At 42.3% G+C, this 16761-nt stretch overlaps 1 long non-coding RNA gene across 1 annotated transcript in view; it reads right to left on the minus strand.

Moving 5' to 3' along the window:
- LOC133754318 (uncharacterized) overlaps positions 1 to 16535 on the minus strand; it is a 46827-nt gene extending 30292 nt beyond the window's left edge. Inside the window, exons 1-2 of the long non-coding RNA XR_009865192.1 lie at positions 16449 to 16535; positions 14097 to 14252 (exon numbers count right to left, since the gene is read on the minus strand). This is a non-coding gene — a long non-coding RNA (uncharacterized LOC133754318). The remainder of the gene's footprint in view (positions 1 to 14096; positions 14253 to 16448) is intronic.
- Positions 16536 to 16761: the final 226 nt, after the last annotated feature.

The following is a 16761-nucleotide window of genomic DNA, read 5'->3' on the forward strand; positions in this document are numbered from 1 at the left end:
ATTCAGGTGCTGATGTTTGAGGCCCATTTTTCCTCCTCCTCTTGATTATCCATTGAAACGATGTCCTCAACATAGTGTCACAGGTGGTTGCTAGGTGACAACTGAAGGCCAGCCAGATCCTGTTAACAGACCATGAGCCCTAGAGGACCATACTCTCATAAAGGTGCATTGTTGGCCTTTAAATTAGAGTAAATGGTGGGGCTGGTGCTATCGTTCAATGGATTAACACGCTGGCATGAAGTGCCAGCATCCCATATGGGCGCCGGTTTGAGATCCACTTGCTCCACTTCCCATCCAGCTCTCTGCTATGGCGCAGCAGGTAAGGCTTCAGATAATAATGCTTCCAATGTCATTTTGTAGTGCTGGGTCATGCCCCAGCTACTGTATTTCCAGTCCAGCTTCCTCCTAATGTCCATGGATAGACAGTGGGCGATGTCAGACCTCAGGACTCTGCTACCCATGTAGGAGAAGAAGATGGAGTTCCTGCTCCTGGCTTCACCTTGGCTAATCTGTAGCTGTTGCAACCATTTGGAGAGTGAGGTAGTGGGCTGGATGAAATCTCTATGTCTCTCCCTCAATAACATTTTTTCCAAATAAAAAATCATTAAAATATAACAATGGCCAAGGAACTGTGACAGAGTTGTTAAGATGCCATTTGGTTTACCCATGCCCCATATCAGAGCTCCTGGATTTCAGTATAATCTTCCTGCTGTCAGATTTCCTGCTAATGTACACTCTGATGGAGAGCAGGCATTGGGTCAGTTACTTAGGTCTCTTCCACCAATATGAGAGAACTGGATGGAGTTCTTGGCTTCTGACTTTGGCCTAGCCCTTCCATAATGTTTGCCGGCTTTAGGGGTGAGGCCAACAGATGGAAACATCTTTCTCTATCTCACACTGCCATTCTAATCAGAACATAAAGGCATGAATACATTGTATTTGGCATGGCAATTAAAAACATCATTTTTGGTGGCAGCATCCCATCACAGAGTATCTAGGATCAATACCTGTCGCACATTCAAATCCAGGTTCCTGCTCATGCATACCCTGGGAAACAACAGAGGATGGCTCAGATATTTGGGCCCTTGCCACTCAAGTGGAGTGATCCAGCAAATGGGAAATCTGTTTTCTTGTCTTTCAATGAAACATAATGAATAATGCTTAAGTAAGTAGATAAATAATTCCACTGGGTCCAACGTAGCTTGTTTGGGACTGTCCTAGGGGCAGCTTTGCCATTCAGGGGTGTTGGCTGCACATACTCACTGAAGAATGCCTAACAGCCTCAGTAGCTCTCTTTTGTTCTTAATTGTACACTGTCCATTGAAACAAAGAGGCTCCTGCTGTAGTGTGGTGTTTCACATGCTCTGGACACCCACTGCAGTAGAAAAAGGGACAGTTTATGTTCACCCTCCATGCCAACATGACACCATCTGTTTGTGCTTTCCAGACAAGTTGGACAGGATCTTGAAGTAGTTCAGTGAGAGCTGCCAGCTGCCAACTCTGTTGCCCAGTGATTTACAGACTACTTCCTGTCAGGAACACAGCAAGGTTGCCCTTCTCAACGTGGCCCTGTCCAGTCTTTGAGCAGGCTTTGTGTCTCCATCCACAGCAAGGTGTGTACATCTGTGTGGACTTCCTTGGTGTCTGAGATATGGCACTTCACCATCTGAGCCAGTTGCAGATGAGGCATCAACTTTCTTAACCATGTCCTGGGTGGTACTTGGCAGCATGTGAGGGGCAGCCAGCAGTCATCTGGTGCATCTAGACTCACCATCCCACAGCACACAAGACTCTGCATTGCCCAGGTGGAGGTTCCAATGTCTGAAATGATCCCATGAGATCATGATACTTATATGCTGCTGCCAGTAACACTCTGCAAACAACCTTGAGTATAGGCCTTCCCTTAAGAACTCTCACTGTCTCACTGGGAGTCTGTGGAGGGACACGGAAAGCAGTGATAAACCAAAATATTGAGGTTGCAAGCTCTCATCTCGTATGGAACTAAGGTCCACACCCACTTGGTCAAGAAGTCAGTTGCTGATGTTCAAGGCCCATTTTTCCTCCTCCTCTTGTCACAGGTGGATGTTAGGTGACAACTGAAGGCCAGCCAGATCCTATTAACAGACCATGAGCCCTGGAGGACCACAAAGGCAGCTCACTGGAAGCTGTGTGGGTGCATGCACCCATTAGCAATGGTAGTCCACAAGTCTGCCAGGTACTACTCTAATTCCCATATAGCAAATGACAGAGAAATTTTCCACAGGTAACCTTTAAGCCTTTTTGACATGCTCTTATATTTATGACATTACATATTCCTCAACACAACTGTTAACAATAACTGAATTCAACAACATTGTAGAATACATAATGCTGTGCATGGAGAAATCTAAACACTCCACCAAAAAATGGTTCAAGATGAAAAGCCAATTCAGTGACATTACAGGTTACAAATCAACATACAGAAACAGTAGCTTTTTGATATTCTAATAACCAGCTTGCCAAAAATGAAATCTAAAAATTAATCCCATACACAATAGAGACAAAAATAAAATATTTAGGAATAAATGCAACCAATTAAGTGAAAGATATCTACAATGAAAATTCTAAAATGCTGAAGAAATAAATCATCAAGGACTCTCAAAATGGAAAAATATCACTTGCTCATGGATTGGAAGAATTAGTATAATTAAAATGCCTATATTACTTAAAGCAACCTACAAAATAAATGAAATTCCTATCAAACACCAATGAGATTTTTTACGGAATGATAAAATAATCCTAAATTCCCTAAAAAATCACAAAATATCAAGAATAGCCAAAATGATCCTGAGCAAAATAAAAAAAAAAAATCAACTTGGAGGCATCAGAATACCTGACTTCAAAGCTTACTACAAAGCTATAACAATCAAACAGCATGACAGTGGAAATTAATTAATTAAGTAATACAAACAGGTAGAGCCAATTGATTTTTCATGAAAATGCCCAGACTATACACTGGGAAAAAAGTATAATCTATTCAGCAAGTGTTGCTGGCAAAATTGGATGCATACATGTAGAACTGAATATTACCGTACTAAAAAAAAAAATGAAATCCTGTTATTAGTATCAAAATCATTGCAACTGGAAGACTTCATGCTCACTGAAACTATCCTGACACAGAAAGACAAATATTAGATGTTCTCCTTTATACATGGGAGCTAAAATTTTCTTTTAAACAATTAGACAAAAATAAAAGAAAATCAGAAAAGAAACTAATGCTTATGTGTATCACTATTGCTGCAAATGTGGTTTTGTTAAACTTTGTTTTGTATCTTTTTCAAATTCTTAAGAATGATCATTTTAAAATTTACTGTGTATGAGTATAGTAGACATTTTTATAGAAACCTTTGATTTAATAAACATAAATCTCGTAAGTACAACTTTCGGATTATAGCAGTTCTTCCCCCCATACCCGCTCTCCCACCCACAAACCATCCCAACTCCTACTCCCTCTTCCATCCCATTCTTCATTGAGATTCATTTTTAATTATATACAGAAGATCAATTCTATACTATGTAAAGATTTCAACAGACTTCACCCACACTGAAACACAAAGTTTAAAGTACTATTTGAAGACCACTTTTACCATTAATTCTCATAGTACAACACATGAAGGACAGAGGTCCTACATGGGAAGCAAGTGCACAGTGACACCTGTTGTTGATTTAACAACTGACATTCTTATATTTGACATCAATGATCACCCTAGGCTCTTGGTCTTGAGCTGCCAAGGCTATGGAAGCTCCTTGAGTCCACAAATTCCAACATTATTTAGAAAAGGCCATAATCAAAGTGGAAATTCCCTCCTCCCTTCAGAGAAAGGTACTAATCTCTTTGGCGGCCCTTACTTTCCCCTGGGATCTCACTCTCAGAGACCTTTCATGTGGGTTATTTTTTTCCATAGTGTCTTGGCTTTCCATGCTTGAAGTGCTCTCATGGGCTTTTTAGCCAGATCCAAATGCCTTAAAGGCTGATTCTGAGGCCAGAGTGCTGTATAGGGTATTTGTCATTCTATAAGTCTGCTGCGTGGCCTGCTTCTCATGTTGGATCATTCTCTCCTTTTTTTTCTTTGACAGGCAGAGTGGACAGTGAGACAGAGAGATAGAGAGAAAGGTCTTCCTTTGCCGTTGGTTCACCCTCCAATGCCTGCCATGCTGCAGCCAGTGCACCACGTTGATCCAAAGCCAGGAGCCAGGTGCTTCTCCTGGTCTCCCATGCGGGTGTATGGCCCAAGCATTTGGGCCGTCCTCCACTGCACTACTGGGCCACAGCAGAGAGCTGGCCTGGAAAAGGGGCAACCGGGACAGAATCCAGCGCCCTGACCAGGTCTAGAGCCCGGTGTGCCAGCGCTGCAGGCAGAGGATTAGCCTATTGAGCCATGGTGCCGGCCATTCTCTCCTTTTTAATTTTATCTATTATTATCAGCAGACACTTGGTCTTATTTATGGAATCCCTTTGATACTTAATGCCATCTTACTAGTTAAAATGATCAGTTTAAGTTCATAAGTGATCGTAAAGAGAGGACTTTTAGTGTTTGATTATTTTTATTGCCCTTACCTAGATTCTTCCTTACTAGCTGAACTCTTGAGTGATTATAAAGCTCTTAAGAGGTAAATTTAAAAATACACTATTTAAAAAATAAAATATTTAAAAAGAATTACAAGCCCTCACTTTTTATTTTTTTTGCATTTTCATTACCTATTTATTTATTTATTTATTTACTTTTATTTAATAAATGTAAATCTCCAACGTACAATTTATGGATTATAATGGTTCCCCCTCATAACTTCCTTCCCACCCGCAACCCTCTAATCTCCCACTTCCTCTCCCATTCCATTCACATCAAGATTCATTTCCAATTCTCTTTATATACAAAAGATCAATTTAGTATATATTAAGTAAAGATTTCAGCAGTTTGCACCCACTCAGAAACACAAAGTGTAAAATACTGTTTGAGTACTAGTTATAGCATTAATTCACATTATACAACACATTAAGGACAGAGATCCTACATGAGGAGTTAAGTGCACAGTGACTCCTGTTGTTGACTTAACAAATTGACACTCTTGTTTATGGCTTCAGTAATCACTCTACGCTCTTGTCATGACTTGAGAAGGCTATGAAAGCCTTTTGAGTTCGCCAACTCTGATCTTCTTTAGACAAGGCCATAGTCAAAGTGGAAGTTCCCTCCTCCCTTCAGAGAAAGGCACCTCCTTCTTTGATGGCCTGTTCTTTCCACTGGTATCTCACTCACAGAAATCTTTCATTTGTTTTGTTTTGTTTTGCCAGAGTGTCTTGGCTTTTCATGCCTACAATGCTCTCATGGGCTCTTCAGCGAGATCCAAATGCCTCAAGGGCTGATTCTGAGGCCAGAGTGCTGTTTAGTCCATCTGCCTTTCTAGGAGTCTGCTGTGTATCCTGCTTCCCATGTTGGATCCTTCTCTCCCTTTTTAATTCTATCAGTTAGTATTAGTAGACACTAGTCTTGTTTATGTGATCCCTTTGACCCTTAGACGTATCATGGTCAACTGTGAACTGAAATTAATCATTTGGACTAGTCAGATGGCATTGGTACATGCCACTTTGATGGGATTGAATTGGAATCCCCTGGCACGTTTCTAACTCTACCATTTGGAAGCCCTCACTTTTTAAATTTTTGGTTCGTTAACGATAGTGTGCAAATTGAAATGCCGCTGTAGTGATTCTCACAAACTAGTAAAATCCCAAATATGAAAAACAGCTTATCTCGGATTCATTGTATTGCTCTGATACTATTCAATTTCACATACACATGAAAACACACTTCCAATTTTCTTAATTAAAGGAAACAATCTAAAATAAATATCCATCACCAACTTAAAACACAGCATAGCATAGTAGCCTTTCAACTGAGCATGACAAGAAAGAACAGTTCAGTTATTTACAGGCTCTGGTTTTGCTTGTCTTAATTAACGATTTTCAAATACCATAATATTAGTTGTGACATTAATCATTTAAACCCCCTAACTTCATACACCAAGTAACATGTTGCTATTTTTACTTACATTTTATCAAGAAGAGTTGTACATATTTATGGGCTAGTGTGACATTTCAGTACTCATATAAAATTTGTAATGATCAAATCTACATTAATCTTTCGACATTATTTTATGGATAGAGCCTTGAGCTAACCTTTATTTCATTTTCTAATAACAGATATAATTGGATTACTGTGAGCTACAAACATCCACCTGTATGATTCTAGGAAATTACTCAATAATCTAATGCTAATGCAATAATCATCTGTGTCCATATTTTCTACCTAGTTTTAATATGGCAATTGGTTTCAATCAATAAGGGGGAGGTGGAGAGAGAGAGAGAAAGATAAAGACACCACCCATCTATTAGTTCATTACCCAAGTGCCCAAAATACTCAGGGCTGATCTGACCCAGGCTGAAGCTGGGAGATGGTCTCCAATGTGGTAGCAAGAATCCAACTACTTAAGCCATCACTGGCTGCCACTGGTATCCTGAGCATTGTCTTTCCCACTATTGCCAAATGTCTACCCTTCAAAAAACTTCCTGACATACCCTCAAATGGCCCTGGCTTCCAGAGCAGGAGGCCACAGTCCCCTGTCTTAACCCCATTACTGCATGGTCTCCTACTCCCCAATCACCACACATGCCAAGCTCCTGCTCAACTCCAGCCACAGCATCTGGTTTAATGGATACAAATGAAGACACTGGGGACCCTGGCCCACCAGGGTTACCAAACATGCAGTCACTGGACATAAAGGCCCACATCTGAGGCAGAAGCAACCTGGATAACCACATGCCCCAAACTGAAACTGGATCATTGTTACACCACATATTAAAATCAACTCAAAATGAACTGAAAGTCCACACAGAAGATCTGAACACTTACAACTTATAAAATAGAAAATTCCTTGACATTAGCCTCAAGAGTGGTCGCTTATGTGTTAACAATTAAACACAGAGAGCAAAAGCAAATAAAAGGAAATGAAACTACAACAAACTAGTAAAGCAATAAAGCAAAGATCAATGAAATGAAAAGACAAACCAATGAATAGGAGAAAATATTAGCAAACCATATGTGTGATCAGGGAGTAATACAAGGAATGCATACACTAAGAAGCAAAGAATAGAATTAAAAAAGGACAAAGGAAAACAGAACATACAGTATTGGAGGGAATGTAAATTGTACCATCCATTAGGAAAAGCAATATGGAAGTTCCTCCAAGAAAATTAAAAAAGGAACAACCTTTATTAGCCATGAATCCAAAAGAAAATCACCATCTCAAAGAACTGTCTGCACCCCCACATTCACTTCAGCATCATTCATAATTCCACGATATGGAAATAACCCAAATGTTTGTTGACGGAGCCATAAGGAAAAATGGGATACACACACTGTGGAATCCTCGCCAACCCTTAAAAAGAAAGGAAATACTACTACTTGTCACAAGATGGATCCAAAATATGGAACTATAGGACATTACAAGGAGTGAAACAAGACACAGAAATAAGAAATACTACATGAGCACACTTACATGTGGAATATACAAAAGTCAAACTAACACAGTCAGAAAGCAGGATGGTGTTTGTGATGAACTGGGAGCAGGAAAATGAAGAGATGTTAGTCAAAACATAGAAATGTATGGTTATGGTGCTGGAGCTGGGGTGTAAAAGCATGAGCCTCCACCTGGACTGCCACCATCTCCTTTGGGCACCAGACCGAGTCCCACCTGCTCCACTTCCCATTTACCTCCCTGCTATGGGAAAGCACTAGAAGATGACCCCATGAATTGGGCCCTTGTGCCAAAGTGGGAGACTTGGGGCCCAGCCCTGCCAATGAGGACATTTGAGGAGTGAAATAATGCATGAGATGAGATATCCCTCACCCTCTCTCTCACTCTGTCTCTGTCTTAAACTTTCTCTGTTTCCTGCCTTTCTTTTTTTTTAATTTGACAGGTAAAGTTACTGACAGTGAGAGAGAGACAGAGAGAAAGGTCTTTCTGTTGGTTCACTACCCAAAAGGCACCTATGGCTGCGCTGATCCGAAGCCAGGAGCCAGATGCTTCCTCCTGGTCTCCCATGCGAGTGCAGGGGCCCAAGCACTTGGGCCAATCTCCACTGCCATCTCAGGTCACAGCAGAGAACTGCACTGGAAGAGGAGCAACCAGAACTAGAACCTGGCGCCCATATGGGATGCCGGCACTACAGGAGGAGGATTAACCAAGCGAGCCACTGTGCCAGCCCTTGAGTTTCAAATAAATCATTAAAAAATCAAATTTACAATTATGAGATAAGATTTTGAAAATCTAATGTAATCATTGGGTAACCAGTTCACACTATATTCTGTACTTGTAATTTCCTAGGTAAATATTCTTAAAAAACATTATAAAAAGGATAGGAGTGTAAACGAGAAGGCAGGTATCGTAGGAAGAATGACTATGCAGTTAAAGCTATATTGATTGAATGCACGAAGTATGTATACCTAAAATAAAAGCTTTCTGGAAAAATACATAAATAAATAAATAAAATAATGTAAAAAACACTCTAAGAGTGATAAATTTTTGAATAGCTTCACTGTACTAATCCTTTCATACTGTACCGTAAGTACCAGGAGAGTTGCAAGGTTCGTGTGAAAATGCATTATGAAGATCAGACTCATATCAAAACGCACATTATGTGCCTTGAATATATACAATTTTTATTTCTCAGTTATACTGTAATAAGGCTGGAAAAATAAAACATGCAAAAATAGGTTCCTATTCTAAAGATGTAAATAAAATTAAGTAACTTAGGTTAATATTGTGGGGTTTTGGTAGGCTTCATGGGACAGAAATGATTTTTTTGACAGGCAGAGTGGACAGTAAGAGAGAGAGAGACAGAGAGAAATGTCTTCCTTTGCCGTTGGTTCACCCTCCAATGGCCGCCTCGGCCGGTGTGCTGTGGCCGGTGCACCGCGCTGATCCCAAGGCAGGAGCCAGGTGCTTCTCCTAGTCTCCCATGGGGTGCAGGGCCCAAGCACTTGGACCATCCTCCACTGCACTCCCTGACCACAGCAGAGAGCTGGCGTGGAAGAGGGGCAACCGGGACAGAATCCAGCACCCCAACCGGACTAGAACCCAGTGTGCCGGTGCCACAAGGTGGAGGATTAGCCTATTGAGCCGCGGCACCAGCCCAGAAATGATTTTTAAAACATTCATGATTGGGGCTGGCACTGTGGCGTAGCAGGTGAGGCCACCAAATGCAGTGCCAGCAACCCACATGGGCACTGGTTCAAGTTCCGGCTGCTCCACTTCCGATCCAGCTCTCTGCTATGGCCAGGGAAATCAGTAAAGGATGGCCCAAGTCCTTGGGCCCTTGCTCCCATATGGGAGACCTGGAAGAAGCTCCTGGCTCCTGGCTTCAGAGCAGCACAGTGCTGGCCATTGCGGCCAACTGGGGAGTGATCCAGCAGATGAAATACCTCTCTCTTTCCGCTTCTCCTTCTCTCTCTGTGTAACTCTGACTTTCAAATAATTACATCTTAAAAAAATTCATGAACTTGACTGAACTAAAATTCACGCGGTTTATATCTTGAAAATACAGATTCAAGAATTCTATCAAAAGAAGGCCGGTGCCGCGGCTCAATAGGCTAATCCTCCACCTTGCGGCGCCGGCACACCGGGTTCTAGTCCCGGTCGGGGCACCGATCCTGTCCCGGTTGCCCCTCTTCCAGGCCAGCTCTCTGCTGTGGCCAGGGAGTGCAGTGGAGGATGGCCCAAGTGCTTGGGCCCTGCACCCCATGGGAGACCAGGAGAAGCACCTGGCTCCTGCCATCGGATCAGCGCGGTGCGCCGGCCGCAGCGCGCCTACCGCGGCGGCCATTGGAGGGTGAACCAAGGGCAAAAAAGGAAGACCTTTCTCTCTGTCTCTCTCTCTCTCACTGTCCACTCTGCCTGTCAAAAATAAAAAAAAAAATAAAAAAAATAAAAAAAAGAATTCTATCAAAAGAATACTTATGACAATATCCAAGTAACATATTACACTGTCATCTCACCTCCCTCAAAATGAAAACTCAGAAATAGAAAATGAAAGGAAGTGTATCTGAAGGAAACCAGGAAAGTGAAAAGTGAAATGAGAATTATAAATTACTACATGCTATTCTCCCACCGATGGGTGTACATTCCTATGTCCATGTAACAGTTACATATTACAGGCAAGTTGAGAATTAGCCCAACTAAACCATGGAACTGAAAATGCAGGGCCTGCTTCATCAGGATGTGACCAGTGACACTGAAACTGTACCAAACTCTAAAGAGCATACTCCCTGCTGTCGAAATTCTTACTGAATTTAACTTGAATTTGTGCTTCGTAAATGAAGTCTGATAGGAAGATGGGGCCAGTGCACAGTCTGAGCTCTCACTGACTCACTGGGACAGGTCTTGGTCACAGTCCTCAGGTTCACTGCCCTAAAAAGCCTTCCATTTCCCATCACGGGTGACCACTATGGCCCTTGGTTCAAAGCAATACTTGGTTGTGGGCACATTATGTTTACAGAACACACGTTTGGGGAGGCACCATGGTAGTGTATCACCTAAACTCAATCTAAATTCCTAGGGTTTCCACATTTAAATGCAGGACAATTTTTAAACAACACAATCTGCATTTTCAGTTCCTACTAGGAGCTACACATTATGGAGTTAGTTCTGTCAAGGTTTAGAATTTACACTTTAATTTTCACAATGATATTCTTTCAGTTCATTTTATAATCACAAGAAAGGAAGGAAGAAGGAGGGCAGGATGCTGGGGGGAGGAGGGGAAGGTGGGAAGTATCACCACACTCCTCAATCTCTGTATATGAAATACATGATATCTGTTCACCTTTATATAAATAAAAATTATTTATAAAAAGAAATTTAGCTGTGAAAACTGCAAGATGAAATATACAAACCAAATGGAGATTCCGTGTATTTAAGTTGAAGAACAAACCAAAACATGACAATACCAAAATATTAAACCAGGATGCTCACAGCAGTATGGCAGGGCCTTCTTCGTGGAATGAGTAGCAGCACAGATCTACAGCATCTTAGTCACCAGGGGTGTAGCCTCTGCCAGGGTTAGAGGTGCTCCCTCTGGACTTGTTTCACTGGATCAATAGGTGGCAATGTATTCACTGTTCAGGTTGCTTTACAGCCCATTTTCATAAATGGCAGGACCCCAGCAGATATCATGAGATATTTTACTGGAAAACTGTGGATCCCATTACATTTATCATGTTATCTCTATGTACCTCAAAATACAGGGGTCTGCCAAGAATTACTCAAATTCTACCTGCACAGAGCAGAGGGCTATACACCATGAACATTAGTCTACCACAAGAATATTTCTTGGGGACGGCACTGTGGCAGAGCAGGAAAAGCTTCTGCCTGCAGTGCTGGCATCTCATAAGAGTGCTGGTTTGAGTGCCCACGGCTCCACTTCTGACCCAGCTCTGTGATATGGCCTAGGAAAAATGGAAGATGTCCCAAGTGCTTGGGCCCCTGCACCCATGTGAGAGACCCAGAAGAAGCTCTGGGCTCCTGGCTACATATCAGCTCAGCTCTGGCCACTGCGGCCTTATGGGGAGTGAACCAGCAGATTGAAGACCTCTCTATTTCTCTCTCTCTCTCTCTCTCTCTGCCCCTACTCTGTGTAGCTCTGCCTTTCAAATAGATAAATAAATCTTCAAAACAACCTTTCTTTCCCCGTTTGGCACTCACATGTCATCTTCCACAGTAATCAAGGGGGAAATCAAGCAAGGAGATTCATTAGTGTAGAAGATTGTTACCAATCACATAAAGCTCAATGTTTGTTGAAGAAGCAATTTGAAATTTAACATCATATGTAAGAAACTGTTTACAAAATTTAAATGTCTTTGAAAGCTGAACTCTAAAAACTACACATATAGCAAGTCACTGAAGGATTTCCTGGACTCCATGCCTGTTCTCTCACTACAGCACTTCAGTGGAAAGCTTCAAAATATTTCCAATATCGAACTGCAAGTCACAGTTTTAGTTTTCCCATTCATAATTATTGAGGCCTACATAACTCACAAACAAAACTGTATAAAGGTGAAGCAAAGGCATTGTTTGTAGCAAACTCTCCATCTAGTTTTCCCTCAAAGATCTGACTTTAGTTAAACAGAGGAAAAGCATCTTAAGATGTCTGGCATAAACCATTCTAATTTTGGAATTTCCCCAGAAAGCATCTATATTTTAACTTCTTATTTGTACTGCACTAGAAATTGCTAACCAAGGATTTTTGTGGGAGATGCTAAAGTTTAATGGTGGTCACAGGAGCAGAGGTGTAGAAAAGGTGACAGAATTGAGACATAAAAGCAAAAAGCATCACATATTTGTGTGGCTTCGAGAAGGGTGTAGGGACCAGCCAGCCTTTGAGATGCCAGGTGATTGTTATCAGAGAACATCTGTGGATGGGGAGCATGAGAAAACAAAAGAACAGATTTTTCTTGGTGTGTTGTGTGTGAGGGAAAGGAATTATCGAACCAAGGAATCAAGTTTTAAAATTGCCAAAAGGAGAAAACCATGGGCAATATAAACAGGTCTAGCTAATGATGGGAGAAAAAGCCAAGACCTTCCTGAAACACAGTACAGAGATAAGGCTGTCTAGGATGGGAAGAACAGTGTGAACAAACAGTTAGACGTAACATGGGGTCATTTCAACTTCTGGATCTGAACAATCAGGACCAACAGGATCAGCAAGAGTGGATAATGAGGAAACTGGAACATCCATGAGGGCTTGCCCCAAAGGGTGGTTTCTGAGTAGTCACTGGTAGCATCTCATTAGATGAGGTTCAAGGAATGATCCTTGGGTGTCAACACGAGTAACTGCTAGCCAGAAGGAAGGGAGACTTAATTCACCACATACTGTAAGAACCAAACCACAAAACACAATACCTACGGATTTTGAAATTCTGTGCTGTTTAAAACACAAGAACAAATAGGGATTTCATTTCATCAACCAAAGTTTTAGAACCAACTATATGGCAACCATTGTAGATACTATGCAGAAACAATGCCCCTGCCTTCTCAGAACTAAAAATGTTCTAAACATATCATAATCCAAATGATTTCAATATTTCATATTTCAAAATCTAATTCAGAAGTAAAAAGAACCTGTATTCAGTATTCAGAACCTTATAGTTTTATAACTGCAACAAATATACTTAGGAAGTAATGCTGACTTCTACAAATTTCGGTGCCATCCTCTGATCTAGGTGCTTCTGATGATAAACAGAGTCCCCATATTCCTAGTTAATGCAATAATATGACTGGGACATGTAAATTTTACATGATATGTCTCCCCACATAACCACATTCATTAACACAATATAACAATGTATTCCTCAGGAACTTTTTCATAAAATTAGGGAAACACTGGATAGCATCAGATTTCAGTGGGGCAATGACAACAATATACAACCATCTTTTTGGGTTTACCACTCAATGCTATCACTGCTGTGTGGCAGAACCTTCAATGCCAACTGTGATAAACTATCTTAGCAAATTAGGAAAAACAGGAAGCAAATCCTGAGAGCAGAAACTTCCTTTCTGGAGGACCAGATCCATTTTCTCAGCTCCTATACACTAAGTAGAACTATAAACCCAGAAAATAAAGCAAGAGACCTGGAAATTAACACAGTCACTGGGCATCTTAATTGCCCACCCAAAAGAAGATGACTCACCTGCTGGTTCACCCATCCTGGCATCAGAATTCAGCCAGGCAGGCTCACACCTCCTGGAACTGTACATGATACCTCCAAGCACATAGATGTTTTACAATATACAATTTAAAATCTATTTAGAACATATGATATGAAATTCACAATATGTTTCTAAAATATATAATATATAATAAAATATATAATAATATATAATATTCAATTTATAACATACAATATAATACACAATTTTTTCATTTTTCCCCCTGGATCCTGAAGGCCCATGTGTCTCCTGCCTGCATCCGAACAGCATATGATACGCACAAACATTTCAAGAAGACTCACCAGGTGAGGATGGTCAAACCTGAGGGTCCTGTTGAGTCCACTGCCACTCCCCGACACCAGCAGCCTGACCCATCCTGCAGTGTTGTTTTCGGCTGTTCACCTCCTTATTCTTAGTGCCAGGGCTTAGCACATGTTCCAATGAAGAATTCCACATCGCTGGACACCAAGAAGAGAAAAGGGAAACAGCAGCACTGAGCACCCTTTTTATAAACTCAGAATTCAATGGCATGCATCAGTTCTGATTGTCCAGTCAGAAAACAAAGACCAAGCCTGCACAGGCCTGCACAGGAGGTATGGCCGAAGGCTTCTCCTGAGCTCCTGCTGTCTGTCCCAAGTAGGAAGCAAGGCCAGGCTCCAGTGTGTTGGGGACACAGGTCGATTGTTTGTTTCACTTTTGTCATGGAATTTATTCCACCATTCCATTTAAAATTTGACAGAGTTTTTCTCTTTAGGTACCGTATATACTCATCTGCTTTTTCTCCTGAGAGTGTTAAATAAAGTGAAATTGCTTTCATACGACTCATGCCTTTGGAGTGGTGGTTGGTTTTCAACCTCTGGATTACAGAAAGAAAACAAGTATGGGATGCTGGCATTGCAGGGGGTGGCTTAACCCACTGCACAACACTAGCCCCTACCCACAGAATTTTAGAAGCCCAATGATTCAGAAACTGATTGTCTCATATGTGGAAGGAATGCAAATGCATAGTTCCGGTAAGTCAGAATTATTTTCATTGCAGTAAACAAGAAAACAAAGATATTTCAATTAGATATGGGGTAAAAGATATCACACAAAGGATTCATTTAGGATCATCGTTACCACTGCTGTATCTTTTCCTCTAACAATTGGTTTAGACGCTTGCTTTAAGTTTCTGGCCAGCCTTGGAAAGCTGGAAATCTTGATGCTAAACAGATGTGAGATGAAATTTAAAACAGAGGCATACCAACCAGAACCACAGCCTAGACCTAATTCTATAGTGTTTACCTCTTGGCAATAATTGGAAATCATAAAATATATATAAGTAAGAAAACACCATCTCCAGATTCCACATTAAGCACCATGTGCACTGACCAATAATGCTTTACTCCCTCCTCTTTACTAAAAGAAGAATAATAAAAATAAGTCTATGATTGCTACACTATGTTTATAAGATACCTCTGCTTAAAGAACCACCATTAAATACAAAATTTCAAAATTGTATAATTACTCTAAGAGGTTTCTAACTCAGAGAAAGTTCCAGGAGGCAAGGTTAGGCCTATCCTTCTCTCTAGAAAAGTGGGCAAACCCTCAGGGCCGCAACTATTCCCCCAACCCCCGAGGGGAATGAAAAACATGTGAGTAATATTGAAAAGTCACAATTTGAGAGACTGTGCACTAATGGAACCCTGCAAACCATCTAAATGAAAAGAGAACCATCATGCAGACATTGTGCAGATACCACACCACCTGTGGGTAAGACATCCCAGGTGTGCACAGCACCAGCCCTGGAAATGCCAGTCACAGAGTGTAATGGTGCCCACGGGAGCTGTGCAGTTTGACCACTTTGCCAGTAATAACATCTTTACCCAAGAGCTCTCGAGTAGCTCAAGAAAATAACAGGTACATCGTGTAAAAACTAGCAGAAGTGATTTTAATACTTTCAAAAATATCTACCAGCGCACCTCACACAAGTCAGTATGTGTGATTTCTGGTGAACACTTTATCAGCAAACTTCAACAAAAATTTCAGTCAAGGTTTTAGGTCAGTGAGTACTGTGCGTCACCAAGATTCTTTTTCTTTCTACTTGAGCCTTTCTTTGAATGGTTAAAGGTTCTTGTTTTAAAATATTTCATATGTTTTAAAGGCAGAGTTACCGAAAGAGAGGCAGAGATACAGAAAGAGAAAGGTCTTCCATACACTAGTTCACTCCCCAAAAGGACAAAATGGCCAGGGCTGTGCCAGACTGAAGCCAAGAGCCAGGAGCCTTGGAACGTACACCTCGGCCTGACAAGGCTCTTTCATGAAAAGCCCACAGAGCGCTGACATCACAGCCAACGCGAGGAACCCGAAGCTGGCCTCCGAGACCAGCAAACAGACATGCGCTTTCGCTCCCCATCCTCCCAGCAACAGTCTTGGAGGTCTAGAGCAGGGCGGCTGGGCCCTCAGAAAGCAAAGCGACGGGAACGCGGGGCCCTTCCGGGAGGAGACCGAGCCACCTCTGCTCTCGCACAGCTGCTCGCACCCTGGGGACCCTTCCAGACCGTCCCCACAGCACCACCGCGACTCCACCCGCGCCTTCGGGACCCAAGAGCAAGAGGCACGCGGGCAGCCAAGACGCCCAGCCGGTAACCGCAACAGCCGCGCGCGTCACTCACCTCCGACGGGGGCCCGGGCTGCTGCCGGGTCACAGGTCCGCGAAGGCCGTTGCTTCCGGAAGGAACCAAAGAAGAGCCACGCGCCTGGGAAACGGCGCGGAAGCCTCGGACACGCAGCCTCTCTGATCCCAGCCTGACCCTGGGGCCGCTGGTTCTCCGTCAGGCCTGGCCAGCAGCATCAAGGACGGCTCATCAGCTCACCGCTTGCGCAGGCTCTCCAGCAGGAGCGGACCCGCAGCGCTGACTGCCAGCGGAGCACCGTGGGGCCGTTGGCGCAGGGCGTGCGGGTGCACTTCCGGGTCACAGCGCCAGG

Source organism: Lepus europaeus (genome assembly GCF_033115175.1).
Source record: "Lepus europaeus isolate LE1 chromosome 21 unlocalized genomic scaffold, mLepTim1.pri SUPER_21_unloc_1, whole genome shotgun sequence".
Classification (NCBI taxonomy): domain Eukaryota; kingdom Metazoa; phylum Chordata; class Mammalia; order Lagomorpha; family Leporidae; genus Lepus; species Lepus europaeus.